At 48.2% G+C, this 20,614-nt stretch overlaps 1 protein-coding gene and 1 long non-coding RNA gene across 6 annotated transcripts in view; one reads left to right on the forward strand and one right to left on the reverse strand.

Annotated features, from left to right (window-relative positions):
• MBP (myelin basic protein) overlaps positions 1-20,614 on the reverse strand; it is a 143,094-nt gene that overhangs the window by 45,217 nt on the left and 77,263 nt on the right. The window lies entirely within an intron of this gene.
• Positions 9,605-10,640, forward strand: LOC116561860. The gene is made up of 2 exons (XR_004273636.1): positions 9,605-10,165; positions 10,385-10,640. It is a non-coding gene; the product is annotated as an uncharacterized LOC116561860 (long non-coding RNA).

The raw sequence follows: 20,614 nt of genomic DNA on the forward strand, positions 1-20,614 counted from the left end.
CTGGAAGGGACCCAAGAGCCCATGGTACCGTTCACACAGGGACTGTGTGTGAAAAGAGCTCTGAACAGGGCAGCCTCCTTGGAGGGCTGGCGAGGCCGCCACACAGGGACGGGAAGGGACGGGGTGCTTTGGTGACTTCTGCTGTAAATGTGCAATGGCAGGATTCCCTGGAGCAGGCTGGCCCTGTGGTACTGGTACATGGAACAATTTTCTCTTACGGTGATTTGCAAACTGGTTTCCTAGCCCACAATCACTTCAGGAAGTATTTTCCAAAAATAAATCTGTATATCCAAATATGCCAAAATGTGTTATCTTCCATAATTGTTTAAATTAATCCTTAGCTGCTAACTGGAAACAGCAGCATGGAATAGGTTAAGGAAACTATTATTGCAGAATTCACAAAATGGAAAAATGTTTAATTATTTGGTGTTTTTAAAGTCATGCTTTTTAACATACACATTTCTCCCAGGCCCTTTTATCTGATGGTAACTTCAAGATGACTGAGGCTACTGGGGCCACTGTACAATCTTCAGTCTTGTAACTGACCCTATTTCAGACGTTCTCTTATGGGGACCAGTCATCCAGCAAAGTAAGAGTCTGCACACCCAAGTTCAAGTTCAAGCCCTTCAGAGAGGCAGCCTGGTATCAGTGGAGGGCGGAGTCTGAAGTCACAACATCATTCTTTATAGTCAACAAACTCTAAAGCTATACAAACACTGTTTTAGAGAAATAAAGAAAAGTTATCCAATTCGTCAGCCATTGCAAAAAAGATCCCATTTTCAGGAAATCAAAAGAAGGTGATGCTGTTTCCTGTGTCCCAGGGAAAACCATATAAAAACCCAACACAAAACTGAAATTAGATGATACAAATTTCTTCAAGTGGCCTTTCTAAATTTTAATTCTCAATTTGCTTCTAATGGTGGGAAGATGTTTTGGAGCTGTTACAATTGGCTTTTTACCTAAAGCAGTTTGGCAGATGCCCGACAGACCCCCGAGGCTGGGCACACCCACCCTCCTGCCCACTCTGTATCACCACCTGCCCGGCCAGCCGCTGCTCAGAGCCTCCGATGCCTGCAGACCTCTCCAATTCCCCATTTCAGGAACACGTAAAGAACGCTAAGAAAAAGGAGGCAGGGAGTAATCCATTTGTTTAGACCTGAAGCTGGTCAGATTCTCATTTCTGTAGATGTTTTGAAGAAGGCAATTCACTATCTGAACACAATTTCCAGGGTACTGTTCTGTAGATGAGCTCCTTGATGTCCTTAACGCGGGGTGTGCTGACATCTCTTATCTGATAGAAGAAGATCTTGTTGCATTTTACATGCTAAGCTACAGAAGAAACAGTGTGCCAGGGTCTGTTTGTAGACCATCAGCCTCTTGCCACATGGGTGGCACTGACCGTGTAGCTCTGCCAGCTCTCATGGGTGCCTGGTCAGTGCCTCTCCATTCGGCCACCTTGGGCAGGCTGTGCACTGGCTGCAGAGTGGGCTGCAGGTGGCCTCTTTCATGGGTGGGGACACGGAAGTGTAGGCTCTGCCCAGTGGGAACCAGGGCTTTGTTGAGCTCTCAGCGCCAGCTCCTGTCCAGCAGATAGGCAGTCTGCTCCCTGCCCATGAAGAATCAGAAACTTCAAGCCATGGCAACAGCAACATGTATGTTTCCTGGGGGTGGAAGTGAGGAGAGCTTGGGGCTGAAGGTGCAGGACTGGGCTTGGAGCTTTGGCCCCTTGTCCCACTGGAGAAGGCTCAAGGGGTACCCAGGGCCTCCACTCGCCTGGCCCTTCTCAAGGAGGCTGAGCCCTGCAGAGAACTGTGGAATTTGGGAGAGTGGGCCAGGGCCGAAGAGGACCCTCCTTGTTTGTGAAATACTTGTGTCACGGCGTGCTGTGCTCAGGGTCACCAGGGAGGGCAAAGGAAACAAAAAGGCCCATGGTGTGCCCGTGGATTTGCTATGGCAGAAATTCTGCATCTATGAGAGGCATGTGGCTGCCCGCCAGGCTACCCGCAGAGATTTCTTGAAAACTTTCCCACAAACAGGCTCATCATCCCACCCATCTCACACCAATGCCCCCTTTGTGTGCCCAGAACATATAGTGTTTATTTGCTCCACATAGCTCACCCCTGGAGCCTCCCACGGCAGGGAAGGAGGCTCCCACGGCAGGGAAGGAGCCTCCTACGGCAGGGAAGGAGCCTCCCACGGCAGGGAAGGAGCCACAGGAGAGGCAGCCGTGTGCTGGGGGAGCCTCAGGACGGAGATGGGGTTGTCTAGGCAGGACCATGTGCTGGCTGTCACCCCTGTGAGGCTGCATGCCCTGAGCTCAAGGTTCTTCCTCCTCCAATGAGGCAACAGTCCATATGCCCAGCTTCCCTAACACAGCTGGTGTAGAGATACCAGATTCTTAAAAAAAACAGCCCAATATTCATGTAAGTTCAGTTCCACGTGGAGCCTCTGGCGAATCTCACGGTGACTTGTGCCAACACTGGACAGACCCAGAGCAGTCAAAAGATTTCCTTTAAGAAAGTGGCATCACAGGTAGTACTAGGAATTGCTTCTCACTGGGGAGTAAACAACTTAAAAAAGATTATCCCCAGCTCTTGGCCAATTTGACATAGTGGGAGCTCAAAACATACTAGTTGAACTGAGTTGGATTTGGACTTTTAGAAAAGGTCTGGAGACAAACATGGCTGACCTTGTTTTTTACTTTTATTTTTTGAGGCTGAGTCTTGCTCTGTAACCCAGGCTGGAGGGCAGAGGTGTGACCTCAGCTCACTGTAGCCTCTGCCTCCCTCCCAGGTTCAAGTGATTCTCCTGCCTCAGCCTCCTGAATAGCTAGGATTACAGGTGCCCTCCACCACATCCAGATAATTTTTGCACTTTTAGTAGAGATGAGGTTTTGCCATGTTGCCCAGGTTGGTTTTGAACTCCCGGACTCAAGTGATCTGCCTGCCTTAGCCTCCCAAAGTGCTGGGATTACATGTGTCAGACACTGCACCCGGCCAAACATGGCTGACTTTGATTCTTGGTTCCATCACCTACTATGTGTCCTTGAGCACATAGTGAATCTCTTTAAGGCCTGGTTGCCTCATTTGCAAAACGGATGTGACAGTTGTAGCTCCCTCGTGCACTGCTCCAATGAGTGCTTGCACTGCGTGTCATAACATGTCCTGGGTCCTGGTGCACAATTAGGGCTTTCATCGTTCCTATCACAATGTTTCTACAACTAGTCTGGAAACACCTTGGGCAAAGGAGTAAGGCCCTAAACAATATTGATCCTTCCACCCACTTCCCATGCATCATTTACCCACCCACATATCCATCCATCATCCATCCATCCATCAATCCATCCACTCATCCATCCATTCACCCGCCTATCCACCCGTCCACTCATCTGTTCATCCACCCATCCACCCATGTATCTGCTCATCCATCCATATATCAATGTATCCACCTATCCACCCATCCATTCACCCAGCATCTGTCCATCCATCTATCCACCCATCCATCAATCCACCAAATCCATCCACGTACTCATCCATCATCCATCCATCCATCCACCCACTTGTCTACTCATCTATTCATCTACCCATCTACCCATGTATCTACTCATCCACCCATATATCAATTTATCTGTCTACCTGCCCATCCATTTACCCAGCACCTATCCATCCATCAGTCCACCATCCATCAATCCCCCATCCACCCACCCACATATCCGTTTATCCATCCATCCACCCACCCATCTGATACTCACATAGTGCCTTGAGTTAGGCACGGTTCTAAGGATGGTTCTCACTAATTCTCACCCTGACAGAGTCCTGCTCCCCACTGCACCCCTCATCCAGAGCATAGTGGAGCCTATGATGAAATATCTCTTGTGATTGTTACCTAATGGGGCAAAAAAAGGAGACTATCTGGGGTCCTCAGACCTAATCACAGGAGCCTTTTACAGGCAGGGTTTTCTCCGCTGGTGGCACAAGTAGAGGTCAGAGAGACTCCAGGCTGAGAAGGATTTGAGGCGCCAGGGCTGGCTTGAAGACAGCAGGGACAATGTGCACGATCGGAGAGGAAGCCCCGGGAGCTGACAGTGACTTTTGACACCACTAGCAAGGATGGGGTTGACGGTTCCCACAGATCTGAATTCTGCTGCAAACTGAATGAGCTGGGGAGTGGGTTCCCTCCCAGAGCCTCTAAGAAGAGCCTGGTTGCTGACTCCTTAATGCTAGGCCTGGAGACCCAGAGTGCAGACCCCAGTTGAGCCTGCCCTGATTTTGATCTACAAAATTTCGAGCTCATAAACCTGTTTCAAGCTGCAAAATATGTGGTGATTTGTTACACGGCAATAGAAAAACAGATGCACGCCTCCCACAGCCTCCCACTGCCTGCGGGAGACAGGGCTACAGGACACCGGTGGGCAGAACAGTCTCTGCCCTCATTTTGCTGGTGGATTAGAAGATGAAAGTTAATAAAATCTGGTGGCGCATTTTATGACCTCCCTGCTCACTCCTTTGGAGACTCTCTTGCTTTGTGACCACTGGCTTGTCCACCTGGCCCAGCCCCTGCCTCCCCTTGGTGGGCCCCTGGGACCTCAGCCTGGGTGGGCGAGGTCCTCTTTGTACCATTTGCTGCAGGCCCCCGTGCACCATTATCTCAGGTCTGTCTATTAGCTTTTCTCAAACTGTTTCCTGAAGCCTGAGTGCGCTGCACGATGTCAAAATCTGGTCTTTGAGAAAGCACGGCTCCGTGGTTAAATGGCTAGGGAAGTGCTTCTGTAAATCAAGACTCATCGGGGGCTTCACTGTGCAGAGCCGGAGGATGCAGCGTCCACCAAGTTTACCTTCCATGGAAGCATAGCTCCCCAGGTGCCTGGCAGCCCTCGGAGAACAGACTCTGTGGGCACAGGCTGCGAGATGCTGCTAAAACTTTGCCCAGGTTTCCTTTGCTTCTCCATATACCTGCTTCTTCCGCATTCCCGACTCATGCTCATTCTAAGTGGGTTATCAACCTATGGCTTTCACAGTGAATGGGACCCGCAGGTGTCCTGGGACGTATACACTGCATTCTAAGTGTCTATTTGCCCACAGATCACCACTGTACACTCTTTGGAATAGTTTTTCTCTGTTACCAGAATGTTATACATGTAGTAGATGTCCACTAAATATTTCTGAGCAAAGAAGACTGTTACATTTCACGAATCCATCCTGTTTTTCTGTTTCTCAGTTCAAAATGTGCTGTGGTCACTGACATGAACCATCCATTCACATCTCCATTAAAAGTCAGTCTTTGGCCGATGAAGGCCAGTGCTCTCCCGGTACCAAGACGAGAAGTGTATGGTCCATGTGGAGCTGTCTGTTCACTGTCTTGACAGCAGTAAGGCAGCCCTGCAGATGACCCTAACGCAATGCCGTGACGCCACACTCACACTGCAGGTGGAGAAGGACGACCGTGAGGCTGACTTACTTTCATACAAATTAAATACACGGGACCTAAGTCTATAATAATAGGTTTCCGAGAAAAAATACTCTACAGAAAGCAAATGGCCATCATATTGAGGGAGAACCTTTCAGAATAAGCACATTGCCATGAAAGACCCTCCTGCAAGCATTACTGCTTAAGAATTCTTTCAAACTTGATGGACTTTAAAGATTTTTGGGTAAGGAAACACCCCCTACAATCATTCTGCTGACTGAGAACTTGCTAGGCCGGCTCCTTTTTCTCATACAGCAAATACAGCTGGCAGTTCTTGGGTCAAATTAGAGGAAAAGGGAAAGGAAGAGGAGATGAGACTCACACCACTGGTCACATTTTGGAGGACTGGGCCGAACAAGTGGCCAGATTTGATCCCCCAGTGAGATCGGGAGTATGGCCAGTTTTGGGGACAGACTGGCCAGAGCCACAGAGAGGTGACTGGAGGGGCTGTTTTTGGGCATCCTCAGCAGGGCCAGCAGCTCTCCTCTTGAGCGTCACTGAACAGGATCTGGGGGCTGATTCTGGAGAGCTGTGCAGGGCATGCGGGGGGAATGAATCAACAGTGGCGAGCTCCAGCTTCCAAGCAGATCGATTTTGTGACTGAGCAGGTAGTTAAAACCTCAGTATTTTACTGGCCTTCTCCTTTTCTCTTCCGTCCTCTGGCTTGCAGAGTGGGAGGAGGAGGAAGCACACACAGTCTCTCCGACGAAGCTGCTCTGAGCAGCCGAGGTGCCTGAGGCACGTAGCTGCTGGGTGACAGGACGGCACCAAATGCTGGCGACAGAGACGTGGCCACACGCGGAAAGCAGGCGACAGGCCTCTCGAGGTCTGCGGTGTGTTCCCCAATTACACAGAAATACATCGTTGTGAAATAAATAGCACCTCTGCCTCTGCAGGTTATTTCCATGCAAATGCAGAGTCACAGTAGGGAATAAGGGAATCGATATTAAAAATCCAACCGAGACAGTAAATCAAATCCTCGAAAGGGTTCTTGTAAATAATGGCTTCAGTCAGTTCCAGGGCCCATGATTTTAGCAGCCAGCAATACTAAGTTAGAAGACCTCAATGCATCCACAAACGATCAGTACATTGAAAGACGAATCACATCCATGTGCGATCTGCATAGACATTAAGAGTTTGTGCCAGAAGTGTTAGATTAAAGGGGTGAGGAACAACAGCTCAGTTTAAAAGAAAAGAAACATGTGGGCAAATAACAGGAGATGGGGACAAGTTCTGCAATAATTCAGCCACATGAGGAAGGCTGGCCACAGTGTGAACTGGCAGTCCTGGGTTCCAGGTTGCAAAGACCTTTCTGCTGCGCCTTCATATTTGGTCTTCTGATACACAGACAGCGCACGTTACTAACCAGAGTTTACACCTGAGGGACCCAGTAGTAGTGGCCCTTACTCAACAGCATGCTGGGAGTAGAAAGGCACACTGTTCACTGACATGGTATTTGGTGTTTCTTTGCTCTCATGCCACAACTGGCTCCTGGGAATGACACGAGCCTAAGCCTGCAGACCTTTGACTGTGTCTGTTCCCCTCTCTCCTACATTCCCAGCACCTAACCCCGGGCTTGGCATCAAGTGCTTGCTATATATGGGTGCATACATGCATGTGTGTGTGTGTGGATGTACGTTTATGTACGTATGGACATGTGCATACATAGATTTACACATGTATGCATATCACTTGCTTGATGCAAGAATGACTCAACAATTAATACAATGTGTGCTCTTATTTGCTTTTTATTTATTTTTTTTATTGCATTTTAGGTTTTGGGGTACATGTGAAGAACATGCAAGATTGTTGCATAGGTACACACATGGCAGTGTGATTTGCTGCCTTCCTCCCCTTCACCTATATCTGACATCTCTCCCCATGCTATCTCTCTCCACTTCTCCACCCCCACCGTCCCTCCCCCATTTCCCCCCAACAGACCCCAGTGTGTAGCGCTCCCCTCCCTGTGTCCATGTGTTCTCATTGTTCAACACCTGCCTATGAGTGAGAAGATGCGGTGTTTGATTTTCTGCTCTTATTTGCTTTTTAGGTAATATTTTAAAGCCGAAGAAATTTGAAGAGTGACCAGAGTTTCTCCTTTGTATTCTGTACTGGGCAGAACACGATGTCACTGATTAGGATGGAGGTTTGAATCCTCAGTGAGAAGCATCTGCAAACAATGCCTCGGGGCCCAATCTAGCCCATCTGTTTTTGTACAGCTGGAAAAGTGAGGATTTTTTTTACCTATTGAACAGTTAAAAAAGAAAAATAGTATTTTGTGACACATGAAAGTCACAGTGCATTCGATTTTTGGTGTCCATAAAGTTTCGCTGAAACACAGTCACAGTCATTTGCTGATGAAAGTGTCCCTGGCTGCTTTTGTGCACTGACGGCAGGTACGCAGGCAGAGGCTCCACAGGGACTGCGTGGCCTGAAAACCGAAGGTTACTATCTGGCCCTTCTGTGATCAATAAGGTCATTTAAATCTCTGAGAATGGGCAGGCATGATTTGCTGGTGCTGCCCTGATAGGACAGAGCACTGAGAGTGAACACAACTCAACTCAGGAGTCAGATTTCTGTGAGCCTCTAGGTGCAGGAAGCCAGGGCGAGGTACTACTGTGCACTGCTGAAGCTCCGTGGCTAGACAGGTAAGGCCAAGTTAAAAATGCATTCAGTTTTAATTTCATGAAGGAAATGGACGAGAATTATTTTAAAACCAGAGGATGAATGTAAGGTGATGGAAGAAGTCAGCCCTAGGGGACAATTTACATTTAATTCATACCCAAAAGCCACCCTGGAACACAGCAGGCACGCAGGGGAGGGGGAACAGGACCCCATATGCTGGAGGACAGGGTGCAGGTGAGTGTGAACAGCGTGAGCAGCCTTTCCTCATGTCAGCATCCTGCCAGAGGAGAGCTGTTTCTAGACAAAGACATTCTGAAATCAGGTAGGAGCTGTGAATTAAGTGGTAGGAAGGAAGAACAGGATCTGTGATCACGTATCACTGAGAAGCTAGAGGAAAAGGGGAGTAGAAGGGAGATGCAGGGGTGGATGTGCAGCACCTCTCCTGTCACCCGAATAGAGCACTTGCAGTGACACCTCGACAGCCAGGACCTCTGAGCCAGGGAACACTGGTGCGGCCGGCATCCCTGCTCCGCATTGCATGAGTGCTTGTGACTTGGTTTTCATTGTTCTTAGAGTAGGAAAATTACTGAGGACTGAGAACTTCATTTGTACAAAATCACATGTCAATCATAAAGCCACAGTTACATAAATGCGGATGCACCTGCCTTGGCACTCACAAGTGTCTTAAGCTTCTTTAAGAACTGACTTTTAGACTCTTCTATTATTTTTACTTCTTTCTTCCCTTCCAATTCTAAAATTTGCTTGCTAGATGATCAAACACACGTTTGTTTAGAAAGAATGATCCGTAAGAGACCCACGGAACGCCCATGAGATTAGTGCCACAGACCCTGCATCATGGGTTTGTAACCAGTAAAAAGAGGCTAGCTTTCTGGCAATCGCGGCGCTGTATGAGACAATTACCAGCTGAGCTCTCTGACACAGAAATAAAGGAAAACAGAATTCATGATGGGGTGGAAACAGCTCTCATTTTCTATGACCTTTCTGGAAGTTTTGCTTGCTGAATACACGCATTCCCTGCATTATCTCACAACTGTTCCAAATTTAAGAAGCGAGGGCAAGGGAGGTGTGCAGAAAGTGGCATGCTCTTTTACCCTCCCAGACAAAGGCACGTGTTTGAGAACCTAGGAAACCTCCTGCTCAGTCCCCCCAGCGGGCCTGACTCTCGGCCCTGGGCACCTTGCGGTGAGTCCATGCTGTGCCTCACTCTGAATGGCACCCCTTCCCTTAGCTGAAACATGTCAGGTTCACCTTTCACACTTCCAAAAACATTTGCATGGTTTTGTAAATATTCAGAGAATACTTTCATTATTTCTCATCTGCAAACTCGAGTGAAAAACCATAACCATTAATATGTATTCTGTTTTGCAAGATAGACATGACCCACAGCTTACAATGGGAAAAATAACGGATACATTTACCACCAGGCATTTTGTAAGGGAGAGAGTTATTTTGGGTCTTTTCTTGGGGACAGTGGCCAAGCTGTACGCAGCACTTACTGTCCCTGGAAGCTGCAGGAACAATGGTGTCAAATGTCTTGCACAGTGGCGGGGCCGGGGCCTCACACAATGTCTGCTTTTCAGAAACGGCGTGCAACACCCAGCAAGCGGCCGCACAGGGCCGCCCGGTACCAGCTCGTGTTAGCTACTATTTTTTAAGGATAAAAATAACTTAAAAGCTCTTCAAGCGAGAAACTATTCAGTAAAATACTTTCAAAAAGCCTCAGGCAGTAACACGATTTTCCAGATTAGGGGAAGGTGATGTAATAATTAGACAAATGGGAAGAAGGATGCTCCGAGGTATCATTTATAAAACTGGCCTCGGAGGACTCCCTCCAACCGCACTGGATATACAACCAAGCTACTCCCAGATATACATTGCTTTAGAAAAGAATGCATACTAACATTTAAATGCCTTGTTTTTCTTTCAGGAAACATTTTGAGAAAATGTATCAGTCAAAGAATCAGATATTATTTACATTTTATAAGGCCTATCAGAAGGAAGCAATTGAAATATTTCCCATCTATGCATCCAGAGGAGGAAGAGACTTTTAAAGGTATATTTATGAAATTCTAACTTAATCACAATGGGTACTTACAATAACCTTTCACCTTTTGTTGAATGAATCTTGAATAAGTTGGTAATTAAAAAAGTGATCATAAGTAGAAAGTCAACATCTCCACATCATGAAAATAAATTCATAAACAGTTCTTCAAAATTGAAATACAATTATCTCCTTAAATCTCACTGTATCGTTTTTCTATGTTTATCACAGGGACAAGTTGGGATAGATTCTTGTGAGTCAGTCTTGGGTTATTTCTGAGGGGTGCTGGCTACCATGGCATCTAAAAGCTGTAAATAAGTGCTGTGGCCTGCAGGGCACCCCGCAGACCTGCTGGTGACCCTGCCCTGCTCCTGCTGCAATCACTGGAGGCCAGTGTGACACTCACAGCAGCGTGGACATGGGTTGCAAGGTCCTTTTTGGTCTGAACCTCTACAAACACCCAAATGCAGTGCATGAAATGTTTTCATTTACAAAATGGTTTCATTTGGGATTAAGCTTTGAACCTGCAAGCATGCCCCCCACACTGCAATGGACTGAGTTATCGCTTCGGTGTTGCGGGGTGATGGGTAAGACTTTCCCAGGGGACTCAGAGTTGGTGAGAAAGGGATGCAGGGCACGTGGGAGCAGACACGTCTCTGTTGATTTAAGTCGCTGTTTTCACAAACGCTGCTCACATGCCCACACATGCAGGGCAGGACTGTCGCACGTCAGCTCTGCTCGGCTTTCCAGGCCGGATCTGGTCCCAGCAACTCCACCTGACCTGGACTCCTGCCCCTGTGCCATTGCCCTGGCTGCCATCCTGTGCCTCCCAATTTCTGTATCTTTGATCCTGAGGCTCTCTGCCTCTTTGCCTCCTCTTTGGAGGCTGTGCAAATCCTGCCCTCCTTTGGGAGGTGAGTTCCTCCTGCTGGACCCTCCCCTGATGCCCTCTGCACTGCACCCGGGGCTGGTTTGCGGAGGTCAAATGCACTCTCTGGTGACTTAAATGTCTCATAAGTGCCCCCATTCACCTGCATGTGAACTCCCGAGGGCAGCAGCCTCTTCCACGCCCCCTGTGGATGCTGCAATGCCCAGCACCACGCTGGTGGCTCACAGACTACACACCTGAGATGGGGTTCAAACCCCTCCTCAACTGCCCTCAAGCTTCAGGTCCACCGTGACCTCCCCAAACTCTGCTGCAGCTGCCGTGGTGCCAGCCCCCTGGCCCTCTCCTCTGCCTCCAGAGATCAGGCTCCAGTGTCCCAGGCCTGGGAACTGCTGTCCTCCTGCTCAGCAGGAAGTTCTGCTCACAGGCTGCTCTCCCTGTCCAGGCCTTCCTGACCTCTCGTGCCTGGACAGCCTCTCCGGGGGCTGCCTCCCCACCCTGCCTCCCTACCCCAGCTCCCTACTCGCACCTGGGGTGCAGGTGCTCTCTGGTCACACCCTTCTGTCCCATGTGGTGCTGAGGCCCCCACACATGAGGGGCCCCAGGATCACCTGCCACGTGAATAAACAAAGTCAGATTTGAAATGCTTAAAAGCAAACTGAACTGAACTTGTAAGAGGAGAAGGGAAAACGTTCATTTAAAAACATTGTATTTTGTTTTCTTTCCAAATAAATTTACTTGTAGGAAATGGAAATGTCGGTTCTCTTAACAACAATCCTTAGGATGACTGTAAAGTTGTCTGTTGCATCCTGTGTGTGTGTGTGACTGTGTGACTGTGGGAATGTGACTCTGTTAGAGGACGTGTGTGTGTGTGAGTGTGGTGTGTGTGTAAGTGTGGGGAGTGAGGAGAGTGTGAGTGTTCAAGATTCCCTATATAACAGGATACACACAGATGGGCTGGTAAGCGGATGAATACGATCTTCATGTATTTTGATGGGGGATGGTTTCTCTAAGTAAGCAGCCTATGTGTCTACGGGTTAATCTGCTTGTTCTTTGCCATCAGAAAAGGGACATGATAACAAGACAACAGCCAATGGACAGAGGTCTCTCTAGTCACCATGTGAATGTTACAGCCCACCTGTTAACGCCCAACTGAGTGTTAAGCCAACTGACCCCCTGCAGAGCACCTGCCTGCACCCGGTCAGGGTCTCTGGAGCCCCGCTGCCAGCAGACACATTTGCAAGCGTCTCTGACAATGTCCTAACGGAGGCCCCTGCACTGCCAGCACCGACTTCCACTGCAAAGTCTGAAAACTCTTGACGTTCGCTTCTTAGCCAGGGGGGCTCAGAGCACTGAAATCTATGGACAGTGACAAAATTCCACATTGCTCTGTAATTTCCATATCTGTAGCAAAGCCATGTCCAAAGTTGAAAAACTGCTATTGTGAATTTAATCTTTCATTTTTATTAGAAAGAGCACCGATTAACAGTGAAATTGCTGAAATCCTAGCACGTAGGCAGTACAGGAAAATGGAGACCAAAACCTTCACGCAACTGACATCCTGGAAAGCGGATGGTGCCTTTGGGCTGCGGGAGTGTTTTTCAGCACAGCTGTGAGGTGCGTATTGGGCACTAACACACAGTTTTAGAAATCCAGCTACAAGACTGAGGCCCGGCTTCATGGAAAGCGTGCTGACAGATCTGACATTTGTATTCTGGAAGACACCAGGAGGGAGAGCTTCACTCATGCACTATTACACAAACTAGAAACTGAATGTGCAACATATTTAATAATCTAGATATTCAAATTGCTGGATCAAACTTTGTTAACTATAGACATGAATGTTGGTATTATGTAGCTGTTTAAATGTTACACAGTTTTACTCCTTGGTAACATTAAAACCCACAGAAACTTCACATTCCGAGAGTGTCAGAGATGCTGGCTAGATGAGGCCATTATTCTGCCTGTTCTGGAACATTCTCAGGCATGGAAGCTTACTCCTGCATCAGCAGAATACCCAGTTTTCTGGGATATTTGTGCTGCAGAACCCCAGACCACTTTTCTTCCCCACGTTAAGTATCTATTAGCTGCTACACAAACAACTCGCTCCACGAATTTACAGAAGAACCCAGGACAGGCAAATCCACAGATGCAGAAAGTTAGACTCACAGTGGCTGGGGCTGGGGTAAGATGTGTGGGGGAAGGGAATGGAGAAGGCCTTCTAGTGGCTCCAGGTGTCCTTGCTGGGATGGTGAGCATGTTCTAAGGTTAGATTATGACGGTTGCACAATTCTGTGAATTCACTGAAAACCATTGACATGTACCCTGAAGATGGCTGAACTTCGCAGTTTGTAAATTATCTCACTAAGCTTGTTAAAACATAAAAGCAATTAAATCAGTTTTCATTTTACTGTTTTGTCGCTTCAACATAACTTTTCAACAAAACAGAAAATACATCAGAAGATAAAGACAGTGTACTCAATCCCATTTTTAAGGCAACGGAGAGAACCAGAGATATATTTAATATTTAATTCCAAATGGCTAGCAAATGAACTGATTATGTGCCAGAACATGCCAGCGAATAATGTACGTATGACGCGGTCAAGGAATTAGATCTATCAACCTTCAGAAGAAAATTCTGTGCAGAAATACAATGATATCGTAGTACTACTAAAAGCAATTCACCCCAAAGCTAGAAATCAAATAATTTTCAAAAATGTGATGATCAAGCATTGCCAATAAAAATAGGCCCATTACTGATTTTAGAATTGAACGTTTAAATGAGCTAAGTGTCTGCTTTTTAGTGTCTCTCCTTTGATCCCCTTGGAATCTCCGCTGGGAAGGGCCCTCCTTCCACACACAGTGCCCAGTGGGAACACAGCTGTGGGCAGTCATGGTACTGCTATTTCCTCATCTTTACCTGAAAGAGAACCTAGCAGCATTCTGAGGACTGTGCAGAGGCAGAGGGAAAGCTGGGCCGTCCTCACAGGAAACTGTTTCTTTTATGATGAAGGAGGTGGGGTGAAAGGAAGAGGCCCAGCTGGAGAAGAGAAAAATGAACAGTCGTCACTCAAAGACCACTGTGTGAGGCCTTTTACTGGCATCTGACTTTACACCTCCCCACCAATCTCTGCAAGGCAGGTTCCTCTTCTTTTCTTCTTTCTTTCCTTTTCTCCCTCTCTCTCTGTCACCCAGGCTGGAATGCAGTGGTGCAATCCTGGCTCACTGCAACCTCGGCCTCCTGGGTTCAAGCGATTCTCCTGTCTCAGCCTCTTGAGGATTACAGGTGCCTGACACCACACCTGGCTAACTTTTTTATTTTTAGTGGAGATGGGATTTCACCATGTTGGTCAGGCTGGTCTGGAACTCCTCGGCCCCTCAAAGTGCTGGGATTACAGGCGTGAGCCACTGTGACTAGCCCAACTCTGGAAGTTCTATAATCTCCATTTTACAGATGGAAAAGCTGAGGATCAAAGGGGGCAAACAAAAACCATTTAATATACACGTATTAAGCAATAGGGTTGGGATTTGAACTCAGGTTCAGAATAATCTCTATGAGGGCAGGGTTTTTAATCTGTTTTGTTCACTGCTGTACTCCTCTTGCCTGACACTGATTTTTGGGGCATAAAGATTGTTCAATAAGCGTTTGTAGAATAAGTTTTATTTCAAAATAACAAAAAGCTTTGATGTATGATGAGGATGGAACCTGTGTTGTGAGACACGCTCACAGCTGGGTCTCTTTCACACCCTAACAAAGGAAAGGCTCACTTTACATTGTTTCTTTTGAAATTCTTATCAGTGGAGAGTCCAAAGCTATCTGGGGTTGCTGAAATGGGACCTGGAAGACTTGTCTCGCTGGTTTGGGAGGAGAATTTTGCCTATTTGCATATGTCATGCTCAGATTTATTTATTATTAGGAAAATAAGTGCCATTATACAATCCTGTCATTGCAGATCATCATTTTTGGTCACATGTGGATTTTATTTACTCATCATTAGATATGGATAATGATCATTTTATTTTTTTATTTTCATTTTTTGTTTTTGAGATGGAGTCTCGCTCTGTGGCCCAGGCTGGAGTGCAGTGGTGCAATCTTGGCTCTCTGCAACCTCTGCATCCCAGATTCAAGTGATTCTTCTGCCTCAGCTTCCTGAGTAGCTGGGATCACAAGCACCCACCACCATGCCTGGCTAATTTTTTTATTTTTGGTAGAGATGGGGTTTTGCCAGGTTGGCAAGGCTGGTCTTGAACTCCGGACCTCAAGTGATCTGCCTGTGTCAGCCTCCCAAAGTGCTGAAATTACAGGCGTGAGCCACTGCATTCAGGTCTAATGATTGTTTTAAACTCCCAAAACAAACAGCACTTTTGTAACCATGGAAACAAGTTCTATTTTAATTTTTTTGCAAAGTGTAGAGTTTGTCATTGCTGATGTTCTTGGTAGAATGTCAATAGCAAGAACAAAAATTACAAGTTTTCATTGAGTAATGCTATTCCAAATTCTTGTTCGTCTCTTGAGTTCAAGAAATCACATGTCTAAAAGTCATGACTGTTCTAAGGAAACATTTCCAGACTTGCTCGGTTTTGACTCATGGAGACAAGTTTGGGAAAGCACAGTCTTCTGAGGACCGAGACGCTCACTGGAGAAACGCAGCTGCAAAAGCAGATGCCAAAACTGAACATTTTAAAATAATTTTTGGAGAGAAACTAAAGCTCTGGAACCCAAAAGAGCTTGCTATTTATATTTTAAATGTCAGGTTACATGCCTTTCTCCCTGCTATACAAATTTCGCCGAAGTCTGTGGCTTGCCACAGTATTAACCCTGTTTACCAGGGTAGTTCCTTCTTCATTGCCATAACTGAGCTGTGTACCTCAGGGGTACTACTGACTAAAATGTTCTATTTATTTACTTATTATTTTTGAGATGGAGTATTGCTCTGTCACCCAGGCTGGAGTGCAATGGCGTGATCTCGGTTCACTGCAACCTCCGCCTCCCGTATTCAAGTGATTCTCCTGCCTCAGGTTCCTGAATAGCTGAAATTACAAGTGCATGCCACCACACCCAGCTAATTTTTGTATTTTGAGTAGAGATGGGGTTTCACCATGTTGGTCGGGCTGATCTTGAACTTTTGATCTCAAGTGATCTGCCCGCCTTGGCCTCCCAAAGTGCTGGGATTATAGGCGTGAGTCACTGCGCCTGGCCCCAATCTTAGTTGAAGTGAGCAAGAATGATTCTGAGGATTTGACAGCATCCCTGGAAACAATTAGGCAGACCCCTCTGTACGGAAAGAGCCACCACTGGATCTGCCAATCGAGAAACACTGGCGGTAACACCCAAGGTCAAGCTGTGTAAATGCTCCTTCTCATCATCTTTACAAAAAAAAACAAGAGAAAAAGAAGGCAATATTTTGCTCTACCATACCATACCATAGGGAAATTCTTAGGAGATTCCACCCTTTTAATCTTACTGAAATTATTAAAGCCCATTTTTCTTTAGGAACAGGCAAGCAATGGCCTGCAGGAAAACTACCATGAAGCCATCTACCAGCGCAATTCTGCTGGGCGCGCGGGAGCCTAGCCTCTGCTCGGTTCAGCGCGTGTGTCGGTGTGAGTCCCCCCACCCTGCGCCTGTACAACCTCTGCACAACAGTCCCTGAATCTCGACTGCAAGTGTCTGGGTGACTGCCACCAATGGGGTTGCAGGTGGTACTGTGTGTGTCTATGTGTGTGTGTGAATATGCACGCGTGTGCAAATGTTGAGTGTATGACAGTGTGTGTATGAGTGTGCATGAGTATGTGTGTGTGTGTGAAATCTCATTTCACTGTAGTTGAAAGTTTCTTGCTTTGAGAAAGATGGACAACATTTTCACTAAAAAAAATTCCCTAGAGTACAGAAAAGCATTTTAGAAGTACTTGTTATGTTAGTTTTTTGTTGTTTGTTTGTGTCTTTTGAGATGGAGTCTCACTCTGAGACTGAAGTGCCCAGGCAGGAGTGCAACGGTGTGATCTTGGCTCCTTCAACCTCCGCCTCCCGGGTTCAAGCAATTCTCCTGCCTCAGCCTCCTGAGTGGCTGGGATTACAGGCAAGCACACCATGCCTGGCTAATGTTGTATTTTTAGTACAGACGGGGTTTCACCATATTGGTCAGGCTGGTCTTGAACTCCTGACCTCAGGTGATCCTCCTGCCTTGGCCTCCCAAAGTGCTGGGATTACAGGTGTGAGCCACTGCACTCAGCCCATTACCTTAGCATTAAGGAGCATGTCTTAATCATCTCAAGGCGAGGCCCCTGACACTCTCTCCCACACCTAGGGCAAATTATTATAGTGTCAAGTTCTAGTCATGGGGACCATATTAATTATAATATTTGCTTTCGGTATTTTTGGTTATTTATGAATATTCCAAGAAAAAGAAATGGAACATGAAGACAATTTTAAAAGTAATTTTAATAAAAAGATTTAGGTAACGGCACCCTTTAAGTAAAATAATATGTAAGATTCTACTATCCAGGTGGGGTCTTCCTGTCAGAGCAAGAAGGGGAAAAGGAGAGTTTCTTGGGTAAGTTTTAATCAGAGCCTCTGGTGTCAATTTTATTATGGTGGAAAATGACTGTATTGCAGCCTTGAAATAAAAATGGCCCAGATACAAAAAGTCAACCTCATGAAACGTTCCCATTTCACTCTGCCTAAACTGCAGCGAGTGCCTTACGTTCCACTTGTTGGCGAATGATGTGAACATCTCTCAATTGCTTTGTGCCCCTCTAATGAGAACATTAAGTCTGCTTAAATGGTGACATCCATTGTTTATTTTAAAATCTACCCACCACTGTGGGCCTGGCTCAGACAGTGAATTAACAGGTCAACAGTTAAGGAGGAGTTGCCCAACAGAGCCTACCTGGGGCTGCTTCTAGGTCTCTGGACTGGGCTCCTCCCACGGCGGCCGAGGTCAGGGGCTAAAGGCCTCTGCAGCAAGCACACCAAAACCGAGACCCAGGGCAGAACTGGGGCTGAAGCCAGGACTCGACTTTCACTGAGCTCTTTACTCACTAAGAAGAGTTGAGGGTTCGTCCGTGTGTGGAAGGAGAGCTCAGGAATAACAATTACCAACAGCTTTCCTTTCCTGACACATCAATCTAACACCTTCTGGGGAGAAGCAGAAAAGCTGGGATCACTAGGGAACGCAGTGGTGTGAGAGCGAGGAGGTCTGACGCACGAAGGCCAGACGCGGGAAGTGTCAGGGTGCGCTTTGCTCACCCTGCGTGTAACGGGGGCTGAATTTTCCTTTTTTAAAAATACAGTTTCTTCACCTTACACAATGTTTATGCTAAAATGTTCTTGGTGGAAGTGAGGCCCAGCTCCCGAAGGATTCATCTGAGAAACTCAGGGACGTGCCCTTCTCTCACTGGAACGAGTGGGAAAAAAGGTGTCTTAAAAGAAAGGTTAAGGTGAACCCGCGTGGCACCGCCAGGAGAGGAGGCAGAGGCTGGAGAAGGCCCATGAGTGCAAGCTGCCTGCCTGAGACTGTGCCCTCTGAGCCGGAGTCTTCCTCTGACGTGCCTGAGTCCCCCGACCAGGAACGGGGGAAGGAGCAGGGGAGATCTGACGGCCACACGCCAGAGCCCCGAGTTCTAATCACGAATCCAGGCTGTGAGGTGGACGTCACAGACGGCAACTTTTACTTATGGAAACCAAATAGAGGTGCTTTCACATCGGGACCCAAGACCTGACCGTGATCAGCAGCGTCCCGACTGGGGGGCAAGACAACAGGGTCTCTGGACGGGGCACCCATCAGCAGGAACCCCTTTGTCTGAGCTCCCCGGGTCCCGAGCTGCACGCATGGCCACCCCACTGGCCAGAGCCCATCACAGCTGCTATTTGTGCGATGGTCAGGTTTGTATTCCCTCCTTGTTCTGGGAGTCTGTCAGCTGTCCCTTTGTGCCTCGGATGACCCTAAGTGACTCTCAGCAGTGCCTGTTTATTTTTGAAGGCCAGAATTGCTTAGGGGTAAGTGCACAGGAAACAAACTTGAAGCGAATGCGGCTGTGATTGATGAGTGTTTGTGCTCACCGTATAGCCCGGCAAGCTCCGAGGACCTACTAAGCAGCGTCCCCAACCCACCCAGCCGCCCACTGGAACGATCCCCTACAGGAACAGGGCCACCATCCTTGCCTTGGGATATGTGACTCCCTATGGGAAGTACCCTACCCACCCAGCAACACTGGGCCTGAGTCCCCGAGCCCCTACTCCTCTCCACTCAGCAGGAGCCCCCGTCCGGGTGGCCTTCAGGGGCACTGTCCCTGTGGGCACTGTGCCCTTCCCCTCCTAACCTGCTACCTCCTGCGGAGCCACTGGAAACGCTTTGGGGAACATGGGTGTGAGCCATGCTAGGTCTCAGCTGCTGGCCCCGGATCATTTGAAAGAGGGGAACTTTTGGTTTTCTGCTAAAAGGAAGTCCCCCAAAACAGCTAACCAATGCTGTGTCCCCTTGATAGGCCAGCATGGCTATCCCAGGAGCAGAGAGGGGAACAGCACAGGCTCACGTGTCTCCAGGGAGCGCAACACCAGATGGCTTATTGTTGGGAGCCCTGGCCGAGGGTGGCTGCACCTGCAGTGACCCGACTGCTTCCCACTTCCCTGCACCTGTCCTCATGGTGGCCGCTTCAGGGGAGGGGTGGGCAGGGGCCCCACTGCAGGTGCAGCCGAGGGGCACTCAGAAGCTGGACATCTGCACACTTGGCTTGGCCGGGACCGAGCTCTGTCCTCAGCCCCCACAGCCAGGGTGCCAGCATAAGCCAGCACGCTCCACGACAGGGGCTGGTTGTGGCTTCAGAGTCTCACCCTGATTTCAAAGAACAAGGGCAACTGTGGAGTTCCAGGGACATTTGGTCAGTTGGAGCAGCGTTTCTATAGCGTGCACCCCACATGCTACGTGCATGTCTCACAAAGCACACACAGGCACTCTTACACACACACGCTTTGACGCATGAGTCACTTGCTAAGCTGTAGCACTGGGCCAGCATTCCTTACAGGGAAGAGTTCAGGCCTCAGGCACACTGTCTGCTGACACTGTATGTGGAACCCTGCCATGTGCAAACCAAGTCTTTAAGACAGGAGAGGGGAGGGCAGCAAGGACGAGGGGTGTCCCACCTGTCACTCAGTCATCCAGCAAATACTGATGAAGCCCTTCCCCTGAGCCGAGCCTGCGTCTAGGTGCTGGGATATCTGATTGAACAAACGGCCAGATGTCCCTGCCTTCACAGGGCTCACTTTCCATCCAGGATGGGGGCTCAGACAAGAAGCAACATCATTAGGGAGTGTGACAGAGGTGACCATACCCCCGCTCTGCGTCCTTCGTCCTCGCGGGCCTCTCCTCCAGGTGGGGCCGCATGATGCTTCTGGCCAGCAGAACTCAGTGGACATGATGACTGCCCCTCAGCCTGGCCTGCAGGGCACTTGGCCCTTGGGCTCTCCTCCCACTCCCTCCCTGCCCTGCCCTCCGATGGTGGAGGCTCTAAGTGGAAGCCACGGGGCTCTCCCAGGTGCACTGGAGGGAGAGCCACCTGGCCCTCGCTGAGCTGAG

This window comes from Sapajus apella, unplaced genomic scaffold (genome assembly GCF_009761245.1).
Source record: "Sapajus apella isolate SASKATOON/1434 unplaced genomic scaffold, GSC_monkey_1.0 scaffold30, whole genome shotgun sequence".
Taxonomy (NCBI): domain Eukaryota; kingdom Metazoa; phylum Chordata; class Mammalia; order Primates; family Cebidae; genus Sapajus; species Sapajus apella.